The sequence below is a fragment of the Octopus bimaculoides genome, chromosome 3 (assembly GCF_001194135.2).
Source record: "Octopus bimaculoides isolate UCB-OBI-ISO-001 chromosome 3, ASM119413v2, whole genome shotgun sequence".
Classification (NCBI taxonomy): domain Eukaryota; kingdom Metazoa; phylum Mollusca; class Cephalopoda; order Octopoda; family Octopodidae; genus Octopus; species Octopus bimaculoides.
In genome coordinates, this window is record NC_068983.1 from 147,801,850 (window position 1) to 147,813,814 (window position 11,965).

Consider the following 11,965-nt stretch of genomic DNA (forward strand, 5'->3'; position numbering starts at 1 on the left):
TGTGTGTGTGTGTGTGTGTGTGTGTGTGTGTGTGTGTGTGTGTAATGCTCCCTGGAGATTCCTCTGTGTTTCCCTACTGCCTGACTTGTATGTCTTGAGAAGTCATGTAACCACTCTCTTAGTTTACCAGATATGCCAAGATCTCGCAGCTTGCGACGTATCATGAACCATGAACCATCATATCAAAGGTCTTTGCAAAGTCAATATATACCATATCAGCATTCGAATAATCGAGCAACTGCTTCAAATCCCAGTCATAGTTCCGTAAGAGCTGTGTGAGTCTGCTTCTATCCGAACGGAAACCAAATCATTTTCTTCGAGGAACGCTATCAGTTTCATTCGGACATTTCGTTCCATGACTTTGCTGATGTATGAAGTCAGAGAGATAGCCTGTTGTTTTTAGCCTCGGCTCTGCTCCCGCCTTTATGGACAGGACATATGATGTCTCCTTTTAGCTTCTTCGGAAGTTTACCACCCGACAGGAAACTGTGGAAAAGTATCTGAAATGGTTTCGTTAAAGCATGCTGACATGATTTCAGAAGAACAGCTGGGAAGCCTTCAGAACCAGCTACTGGGTTTATGTTCATTTCATCTACAGCTGCCGTTATGCCTGCCATCTCAATGTCGATGGTTCCTGCCTTCCTCTGCCAAGGTTCTCAACCGAGTATATACTTGCATGTATCCTAGTGAGTAAGTGAAGACAGTGTTGAGTTTTTCACTGAGCATTTCACATACCCTTTTGAAGTTCCTGGTCAGTGAACCATTGCTTTGGGACAATGATCCTATTTTTTACTGTATTATTGTAGTTTTCTTTGAAAATATATAGGAAGATTTTGGGTTTGTCTTTATGCTTTTCACAGCTCTACTCTCTCCCTCTCTCTCTCTCTCCCTCTCTCTCTCTCTCTCTCTCTCTCTCTCTCTCTCTCTCTCTCTCTCTCTCTCTCTCTCTCTCTCTCTCTCTCTCTCTCTCTCTCTCTCTCATCTGCTCTTTTTATAGGAGAATTTGATTCTGCCTCCAGTTTACTGGAGTGTCCGTCTTATGTCAGACTTTTTACCTTCTTTCAGTTGCCTACTCAATCGGTTTTAGGTTTTTGTTCTACGTCTCGTAAAAATTTTCCTGTCTCTGTGGATTTTATTTTTAGGTATGCTGACCTTTTATTTAGGACATATTTAGTGCATAAAGTTTGCACTTTCAACATAAACTGATTAAGTTTTAAACGCTGTCTTGCATAGACAAATTGTCGGGCCAGTTTTGTTTGCGGATATTTTTGCACATTGAACTCCAATTTACTTTATAGAAATTCAAGTTGGATATGCTTGCCTTGTGCCAAACTTTAAAACTAATATTAACCAAACATTAATTCTTTACATTTCATAGGAAATGTTATTAAGGGGAAGGAACTTACATCTTATAAATTTTGGTTATTTCCCTTGGTTGCGATTTTATTATATTTATTGCAAAATTAGTTTAATGTTAGCTACTTTATAATTTTTAAATAATTTTCAAGTACTAATATTTATATATTATATATTTATATATTATATATTTATATATTATATATCCATTTATATCTTTTTAAAATGTTTGGTTTTGTGTCTATGTTAGAAATTACTAATTCAACAATATATAATTCATCCATTTACTGCGTATCTCAATTAAGCTACAATGCACTATTGACTGCGATAAATAATTTTAGGTAATCGCGTTGAAGAAACCCTGTAACCTGACAATTCCATAATGCCAAATGTATATCTCATTGCAAAGCGAATGAGAAATATGTATTGGAATTTTACTTTGCCACAAAATTTTCAGGAACACGAGAGGTATACATGTGTATATATTTATAACGATATGCAACTTTACTATTATAGAGTTATCAAATAACAATAGAAATACAACATAGGTAAACGGTAAAACAACATAAGCTACGAGCACATTATTGAGAGAAAGTTAAGTTACAGTTGTTTCAAATTAATAGAGTAATGTTGTTACTTCAGTTACTCAGTAAATAACGAATTGCCGCATTGCAGTCACTTTACTGAAAAGGACTTTTTTTTTATGAATCCCTGCGTGACTTTTAAGACATCGCCTTTCCTGTTAAGGGTTGGACATGAAATTTCTTTTAGGTGGTGAGTTATCATACTTCCATTGCTTCGACTGGACTTTAGTCTTAGGATCATAGTGATGGACCCATGTTTCCTCCTGTGTGATAAGTCCGCCGGAAAAATCTTCTTCGCTTTCTTGGCTCATTGTCAAAAGAGCTTAGGGGCAATTGACTCATTCCTGCTTCTGAAAAAGGTGTGAGCATCCGGGGAATCCCTCGTGCAGGCAACTTCCGCGTGTGCAGATGGTCGTGAATGATTTTTTCCACGGACCCTACACCTATCTTTACTTTTTGGGTGAGTTGCTGAATAGTTATGCGGCGATCCTCCAAAATGGCGGCTTACACTTTATGGATGGTGTCGTCATCAATGTCGGAAGGTGGTCGTCCAGAAATAGGAGCAGTTTCTATCGCTGTCTCGTCCGAAGATATTGATGAAATGCGTCTTCCTATATTGCTAACTATATTCTTAATAATTACAGATGGGTGACTGGACCTTTGTTGATATAGCGTAGCTCTTTGTTAGGCTTATGGTAGGGTTTAAATTTATCAAATTGTAAATCTAGGCTAATGTCTAAGAAATTTACGCTAGTTAGGTTCGTATCTAGTGTGATTTGTAAGCCCATTCTTCGGAAGAAAGTGATTAGATTCTTTCCGAATCCACTGAGTTCATGTCCGTTCATATTACGCGTGACTATAAGGCAGTCATCCCTATATAATTCTGCATCTATCAAAAGAAATTCTTGATGCAAATTGTGCAGAATGTAAGTTCCTATTAGCATGCGTAGTTCTGTTCTGTTACACTGACATGAATATTTTGTTATAGCATACAACATTTGTGAATTTAGTGATTATCGCTTTAATAATTTTTCTATATACCTCTCTCTGTCTCTCTCTGTCTCTCTCCCTCTCTCTCTCCCCCTCTCCCCCCTCTCTCTCTCTCTCTGTGTTATATATATATAAACAATTTAAGCAAAGCCAACAGGTTGAAACGGTATCCATTCTTCCCACCCCTCTTAAACGCTGTCGTCCAGCATCGTAGCAGAATCGTTAGGACGCCAGGTAGAATATTTTAGTGGCATTTCGTCCGCTTTACGTTCTGAGTTCAAATACTGTTGCCTTTCATCGTTTCGGGATCGATAAAATAAGTACCAGTTGAGCTCTGAGAACGATGAAATCGACTTACTCTTTCTGCCAAAATTGCTGGCCTTGTGCCAAAATTTAAAACCAATATTATCACTTCATTCACCACTTCGAATACATCGCGATACTTTTTAACTAAATTACAATAGCAAGATTGATACGAGATTTACTAAGGTACATAACATGTCATCAGCAGTTCTTTGCCTTTGAGAAATTTGTTGAATTTATATTGTTGCAAATATTATCACTAAATCGTATGGCTACGCCTAACTTCAGAACATCCTCCTTAGTTTCCCATCAAGGGTCTACCATTAGATTCCATTACTTAGATCGGAATGTTCAAGTCCGCCCGCGCAATTTCAGCGTGTGCCATCAGCATTCTCTTCAATCCTATTCTGGAGTACACAAGGTTCAGTAATGTCCCCACACTCTACTTTATCTACATAAATAACTTACTGTTTTCTTTAAGAACACGCAAATACGTATACCATCCTTCGCTCTTTTTTAACCGTCCACAAACAAATACTATCCACGCAGGACCTGAAAGCAAGTAATGCAATGCTTCTATAAGCAATGACCTTGACAACATTTGTCGATGGGTATATAAAACATTCTCTTTCAATAGCACAATGACACAATCATTGCATATTATATAAAAAAAAAAGTATCATATTCTTTCTATTAATAAGCAACGCATAATTGAAATATTCAAAGTCATAACGACTTATATAAATCTCATAATCTCCGATGATTTGTTTCGAAAAACCCACAGATATAACATTACCGAAACCGTATCACAAATAACGACCAGAATTTCTTTTTCGACAACTGCAGACAACGGCTCACATTGTAGAAATAGTGTAACTGACAAACATATAGTTATTACTGAATGTATACAAAAGAAGACCAAAGTGTTATAGCCACTTATCACAAAGCGTTGTTTCTTATTTTCAGCTGTTTCTTTGAAGTAACAAAACTACGCGCGCGCGTACGCACACACACACTCACACACGCACACACACACACACACACACACACACACACACATAAGCGAACACAGACATGTATGTGTGTATGTACGTTTATATTTGAGTAACTGAAGGCAAATGAACGATATCTTGATTAATATTGATGTCAAAATATAGGCATACATCGTCTTGTTATTGATTTTTACATAAATATTCACTTATGTGATGCAAACACAATTAGAGAGGAAAATGTTTGACTCCGATGCTCATAAATAGAATACATGAACTTCCCGAGTTAAAAACAAAAAAAAAAAACAACAGAAAATGAATAATAAATCTCATACTATGACTAAACGTATATCAAAAATAGGAATAAGTTGCTTCCCTTAGATCATACTTACAATAGTTATCTCCCTTTTCAATTTGTTTGTAACTTGTAAAGATTGATTACATCATCGTCAAATAAAGCTTAACAGATTAAATATCCGATTGTTGTTGTTCTTGTTGTTGTCCTGCTGCTACTCAATTTTATGAATATAAATCGTTCTTTATTATATCCTACTAAATGTAAATATCCTTTAATCAATCATATACGGTGAAACAAATTAATGATTTAATGAAATATAGGATTCAATGAAACATGAAGGGATAAGAATTTATCTCACAGAGTACTCTTTTACTTGTTTCAGTCTTTTAACTGCGGCCATGCTGGAGCACCGCCTTTAGTCGAGCAAATCGACCCCAGGACTTATTCTTTAGAAGCCTAGTACTTATTCTATCGGTCTCTTTTGCCGAACCGCAAAGTTACGGGGACATAAACACACCAGCATCGGTTGTCAAGCGATGTTGGGGGGACAAACACAGACACACAAACACATACATACATACATATATATATATATATACGACGGGCTTCTTTCAGTTTCCGTCTACCAAATCCACTCACAAGGCTTTGGTCGGCCCGAGGCTATAGTAGAAGACACTTGCCCAAGATGCCACGCAGTGGGACTGAACCCGGGACCATGTGGTTGGTAAGCAAGCTACTTACCACACACCCACTCCTACGCCTATAATATTTTTTTTAAACACTTAATTAACAGGGCTCGTACATGAATTAGGAAACTCTACGTCCATATAAAATGCCACTACAGATAGACTAAGTGAGCATACTTACTTAATGGGACAGTAATCTACGCTAGAGAACGAACAGTTTATGACGCATTATAATGGACAAATCAGTTATGACTTTTCTGAAAGTTCAGGTGCCTGATTTTCTTTGATTAGCTCATTTTGTTTTTGTCTCTTTTAGTTCCCCTACAAATTGTGAAAAGTTCATAGCCAAAATTTGGGAACAAAGTTTTATAAAGGTACAAATAACACACAAACTGATATTCGCTTCATTGTGAAGTTGTTAGCAACAGTAATTAAATGCTATAAGCTATTTCGTCCGACGCGCTACCGATTCGTCTGAGAGCTGCTATAGTTTCGAGTTTATGTTCCCGTCGAGTCAAGTATAGGATTCCACCTTCGATTCTTGATTTATCAACAACGAGAATTTTAATGGATTTAATATAGGTTTATCGTTGATAAAAGCATGAACATCACATAATCTTATGTTCTCTTCTGTATAAACGGTACATTATTATGTCTAAAAGTTGTATCTATAAACTCAAAATGAGGTTTAACCTCAGCTCAATAAATACATTTAAAAATAAGACAAACTCCGAAACAACCAAGATCAAGATTTAGTTTCGATTCCCAAATTTTCAAAAACACGATTTTTATAATATTTTATGTATGCAGCGAACTGGCACATATGTTACTATGTAGGACAATGCCTTGCGGTATTTGTTCTGGATAAATATTCTCTGTGTTCCAATGTCCCCAAGTTTGACTTTGCCGTTCATCCTTTCAGGGACGATAAAATAAGGTATCAGTCTCAGGCGATGGAATTCTTAGTACCGGATGAGACACCCTGTGGTATTCGTTCCGTTTTTTTGAGTACTGAGTTCCAACAGGTTGACTTAATCCGTCACTCGGTTTGATACTACCATCTGGTCCATGGGTATCTTTAACAGGGTTCAGTCCTCCCGTCCGTCTTGGAAGTTGCTTAAAAATAAGGGATCATGGCTGCTGTCTTCCTTCTCTGCAAGTCTGCGCCGTGTATTCTTTGAAGGTTGGTGTTTATTGCTATTGCTTGTGTGTTATTTACTGTTGTATTTTTGTAATTGAACTGTTGTTAAATTGTTTGTATTGTTTTGATGAAAATAATCTTGTTATCTGCCGAAGGCAGACTTGTGTTTCTTTGTTTTCCCCCTTGTGGGGGAAGGTCCGATTACAGCTGCGGAAGTTGAGGAGGCTCTGGCGGAATACGGCGGGGACAAGTCGCCAGGTCTAAATGGATTTCGTCTACTGGCTTGCATCTTCACGAACTGGCAGCAGAACGGGTTTATTCCTAAATCTGTGAGCCGGGGAGTGGTGACGCTGCTTAGAAAGGACCCAAACAAGGAGGATAGTGTAGACAATTTTAGGCCCATCACTTTCCCAAATACAGAGATGAAGATTTTGGCCAAGGCGTTAGCAAAACAGTTGACGCGTGTCGTGGATGGACTCATCGGGGAGGCACAAACATGTGCCGTTCCCGGCAGATCCATACACGACAATATCCACCTTATACGCTACAACTTAGAGAGGGGGTTAGTAAGGTTACTGGCAATAGTGGGGCACTAATACATTTAGACATGTCTAAAACGTTCGATAGGGTTGACCATCGGTACCTGGTGACGGTCCTCGCGTCTTTCGGGCTTGGCTCGTCTTCCGCAACTGGATAATAACTATGTATAGTAACATTGACTCGATCGTTCAGGTGAGCGGTTTCTTTTCGGATCCATTCAACATCAAGTGCTCTGTTCATCAAGGATGTCCACTCCCTCCCTCTCCGTATGTTTTGGCTCTGGAGCCTTTGCTGCGGAGGTTGAAGGGACCAAGAGGCATCCTGTGCGATCTAGGTTATGGGAGGGCGGTCACGGCGCTTGCGGATGACACCACCTTCATCGTGCCCGAGGTGGATCACCTACAGATTGTGGAAGAAGCCATCAAGAAATACGAGGCCGTGGTAGGAGCTAAAATTAACCGGGGAAAATCAGTCGGCTTGCAACTCGGCACTTTGAGAAACAAGTCAATGCCTTCCAACAGCGTCGTAGGGCGCTGGACGGAAGGGCCGGTAAGAATGCTAAGGGCTTGGTTTAGACCAGACCTCCAGATAGAGAAGAATTGGGGTGAGGTGGCGAGCAAGGTGACTTACCTAATTCAGATCTGGTCTGAGCGGTGGTTATCCTTGAAAGGGAGGGTGGAGGTCGGGGAGGTGCTTATCGCATCTGTGATTACCTACCGCTTAACCATCGTGCCTTGTCCCGTTTCGTGACTGAACAAGTTGGAACGACTCCTTTTCCGATTTTTGTTGGAGGATAAGGTCCGCTCTGTCTGCTGCCAGCATCCGTTAAAGGGTGAGCTAGGGATGCCTTGGCTGTTGAGGGGCAAGTTAGCGCTGAGGCTGAGACATCTGCAGCGCTACCTGGATGATGAACAGGTCTGGTCTCCGTTCGTCAGATGGCTGCTTCCTAGGTTCACTAGCTTTAGTGAACTAGAACCTTGGATTTATTGCAGACCAAAGTACAGCGAGTGGCATTTGGAGTGTCGACAGGCACTGCGGTTTCTCTCACGCACGGGTAACGCCAGCGGTGGGGGTTCTGCGTCGTTCTTCAATAGAAGGTTGGTAGAGGCAAAGAGTGATGACGGCCTGGGGAAGACTCTAGGCTTCGACGAAAATCAGTTAACCAGCCTGTTCCGAAGTACATTCGGGCCAGGATCTTGGATAACTTCCAGATCTCTGACCCGCTTCCGAGGTGCGCTACCGGTTCGCGATAAACTCACAAGGCATGGTGGCCCCTGTTCACTCTTGTGCCCAAGATGCGAGCAGGACAGGGAAACCGTTCTGCTCGCGATTGTGCAATGTGGGTTTACGTAGAACATCTGTTGTCACAACTAGGAAGAGTACACCTGTCTTGAGTCAATCATAAAAAATGTTCCCCCTTCCTCATTTGACAAAGAAGGTAAGGGTTGTTATCTTATTGTAGTAGCTATTACGAAAGAGGTCGTGTGGAAGACCCGTGCGAAAGATATCTTGACATGCACTTTCATCTCAAACCTTGGATTGGTGAGATTCCTATCCTTTCACTTGAAATGGAAGATAAGGGTGGAGGATTGCATGTCGCTGGACGTATAGAAGCAAAGATGGAAGATTGTAGAGAGAATGGTGGTAGTGAATGTCACCACTTAAGAGTGTACTGAAAATTTTCCTAAAGGTAGCAGTGGTGAACTGGGGCTTGGGGGACGAAAGCATAACCTGTCCCTCACTTCGTTGTTTATCAATTGTATTGTATTTCATTCGATTTTGTTATCAAGGTTTTTAATCGATTTTCATAATTATGTTTTCTCATCCCGGCCCCAACTTATTGTATCGTCCACTCTATGTCTGCCCCCCCCACCCTGTGGGCAATAAAGAATTATCTCTTTCTCCTTGTCTAAATTGTGAAACATATCTCTTTTATCTAAAAAGAAAAAAAATGATCGAATTTCTGCTTAACAATTATTAATGTTTAAATTTGATTCCACGTGTTTCGTTAATGCGCACGAGAAATAATTTCAATTTATCCTCCTTTATTTTCATTCCTGTATAAGAAAAAAAAAGCACGAAAAGAGGGAAACAACGAAAGTCATTAATTGTGTGATTGCAGAGCATACTTGTCTAATAAAACAATATTTGAATGATGCTGTAGTGAGTTCAAACTCCGCCGAAGTCGGCTTTGCCTTTCGGGGTCGATAAATTAAGTACCAGTTTTGTACTGAAGTCGATCTAATTGACTGGACCCCTCCCACAAAATTTCGGGCCTTGTGTCTCGAGCAGAAATGACATACTTGTCTAATAAGACAATATTTGAATGATGCTGTTGTGAGTTCAAATTCCGCCGAAATCAGCTTTGCCTTTCATCCTTTCGGTGTCGATAAAGTAAATACCAGTTGAACATTGGAAGTGAGACGTGTGCCAAAATTTGAAACTAATGTTTGAATGATGTTTCTCTATGACAGGGTTGCTATTGTGTCTGAAAAGCATCTTCTTGATTGATAGAAAAGACTGCTCAGAACTGTTGTTCAAAATTTTCAGCATTTTCATACAATGACACCAAACATTTCTTATCTTCTGAGGTAATTAAAACCTGCCATTAATTTGAAGTGATCAAGCACGTTTGGAAGATGTCTATTGAGCCATTGTCGACGAAGATTTTTCGTTCTTTCTTCTTTTATTTTATGATTTAAATATTAGTCAAGACAGTGATGGGCCGTAACAATGATATAGGCAGCCGCATTCCCCACTAATGAAATGGTTTCTGTTCTGCTTTGAACATTTGTAAACCGATGTCTCTCGAAAACAAAAGTGAGGATGGTTAAAGAAGGTAAAATTCTTAAAGCTGAATCTGAGTAGGGGTGATGAGAAGAGAAGAGATGAGAAGAAACATTTCAAAATGAGAGATTATCTGTCAGGTGGGACTGAACGGAAATGATGTGCAACAAACTAGTTCATAAGCTCAGAGGTCGTTGGAGAAGCGATAAATAAGACAGGTAGTGATAGGATATATAACACTTCTGAGGGTCAAAGGTTGTAGTATGTCGACCGGAAGGCATGGCAATGATACTTCCTCAACGTGAAACTCATAGATATGTGGAGACAGATATACGGATACATGAACTATGCTGTGAGTCGGTCTGGGAATGTGGTGTGTGTGTGTGTGTGTGTGTGTGTGTGTGTGTATGTGTCCGATATTATGCATATATTTAAGTAGAGAAGTGAAATGAAAAAGTGGGTATATTATTGCATGCACTTTTTTTAATGTAAACTAGCTGCAGCCGTTTACGTGCATTTCTGGACAGGTCACTTCAATATATTGATTTCAGTAGATTTATCTATCAAGATTAAGAACTAGATCTTCCGATCATATTACTTGCGATAGCATCTTCTCTCCTTTCATTTTATTTTTCTTTCATACATACATGTACATATTTACACACACGCGCGCGCGCATACATATATACTCCGTGAGAATGTCTGGCTTAAATCGACAGCCCGACACCAAATGGAATGAATGAGTAAATAAATTAACCCAGTTAGCCTGGATAATGTTACTGAAGCATTACAAAATGTTTGCATTGTAATGAAAGTGTACTCTATAGACAGTAAGAGGTAAGTACATTGAGAGGTGAGTTCTTTTATGTCGGTGCACACCAATTCCTTTCGTTTATCAGATCTATAAAACTAATCCGGAAGGAGGAGCTGTGCTGCGAACCGTGAAACGATCGCAATCGTCCAAAACAATGAAATATGTATGAATGGGTGTAAATAACATCGTTGACAAGTAGAGGTTCTGTTTTTCATTGTGTGTGTGCGTGTGTGTGTGATTTTTATGTATATGTACGCGAAGCCAGACAGAACAAAGCGCTTCAGATTTATTTGTAGAGTGGGTATGAGATGTGGCACGCAGTGCATGGCTTTGTCTAAGCGAAAAGGGTCTCCGTTTACTCTTGGCTTGTTGATGAATAAACAATATTGGTGAAGTTTTTTCTTCATTTGATACGCAACAAGATTTTTTTTCTTGTAGCTAGAAGTGGTGTATAGTTAACTTATTCGCTTTCTCTACTTTTAGGATGTTTTTTGTCTTAAAAACTCAGTATCAACCAATGAGTGATTTGAGCTTGGGAACATAAGGATCTCGTCATCCCAAGTGAGTGTCTACAAATTATCAATAAATTAATAAACATATATTAATAAATCACTAACAATTCTGGTTGATGCCAATGTTGGCTGTGTGGTTAGGAAGTTAAGAAACTGTGTTCGATTTGTAGTTGCACCGACTAAGGTTTTCAGTGGAAAAGAAATTGCTCAAAACGTGTCTGTGTGTGTGTGTGTGTCCATAGCTGTTCTCTCCCCAAATTATCAGACCGTCATTTTCTTACGGGCAAATTAGTTTCAGAGAATCCTTGAGTATTTGGTAATATCTCTTGGTCATAATTGCCACCAGCCATCAGCTTCACTTTCCATAGAAGCGAAGAAGATTCTATTAAACAAAAAATTAATCTTGCATAGTATTTTAACACACCTTTATTCATCTTCTGATATATATATATACATACACACACACACACACACACACACACACACACACACACACACATATATATATATATATATATATATATATATATATATACAGAGAGAGAGAGAGAGAGAGAGGAAGATAGATAGATAGATTATAATTCATTCGAGCTGAAAGGAAAACACTTCGGATCTATTTTAAAACGGGGGCGCCAGTATTTACTTAACGAAACACTAACGAAACACTTTGAAACTTGGGACACTGGTAGAATGTGTCATATAAAACATCTTTTACTCTTAGTCTTCTTAACAAAAAAAAAGTAATTCGCAAGTTATTCCATGTTAAAGTTGTCGTATTTCTGTAATTTCAACCAATCACTGACGTCTATTCAGCTCAATAAGAGTTACTGCTGGGCGGTCATAAAAATGTTATTCCCTGTGACATATTTCACCCGGTTTAATCGTAATTTATACGCATATATTGTTTATATAATAAATTACGCTGTACGTATCTATGTGTGTAACAATTTTAGAGTTCGGATTCT

At 39.0% G+C, this 11,965-nt stretch overlaps 1 long non-coding RNA gene across 1 annotated transcript in view; it reads left to right on the forward strand.

The window, feature by feature from the left end:
* The window catches only part of LOC128247353 (uncharacterized), a 60,018-nt gene that overhangs the window by 43,655 nt on the left and 4,398 nt on the right, over window positions 1-11,965 (forward strand). The window contains exon 2 of the long non-coding RNA XR_008263748.1: window positions 10,972-11,049. This is a non-coding gene — a long non-coding RNA (uncharacterized LOC128247353). The remainder of the gene's footprint in view (window positions 1-10,971; window positions 11,050-11,965) is intronic.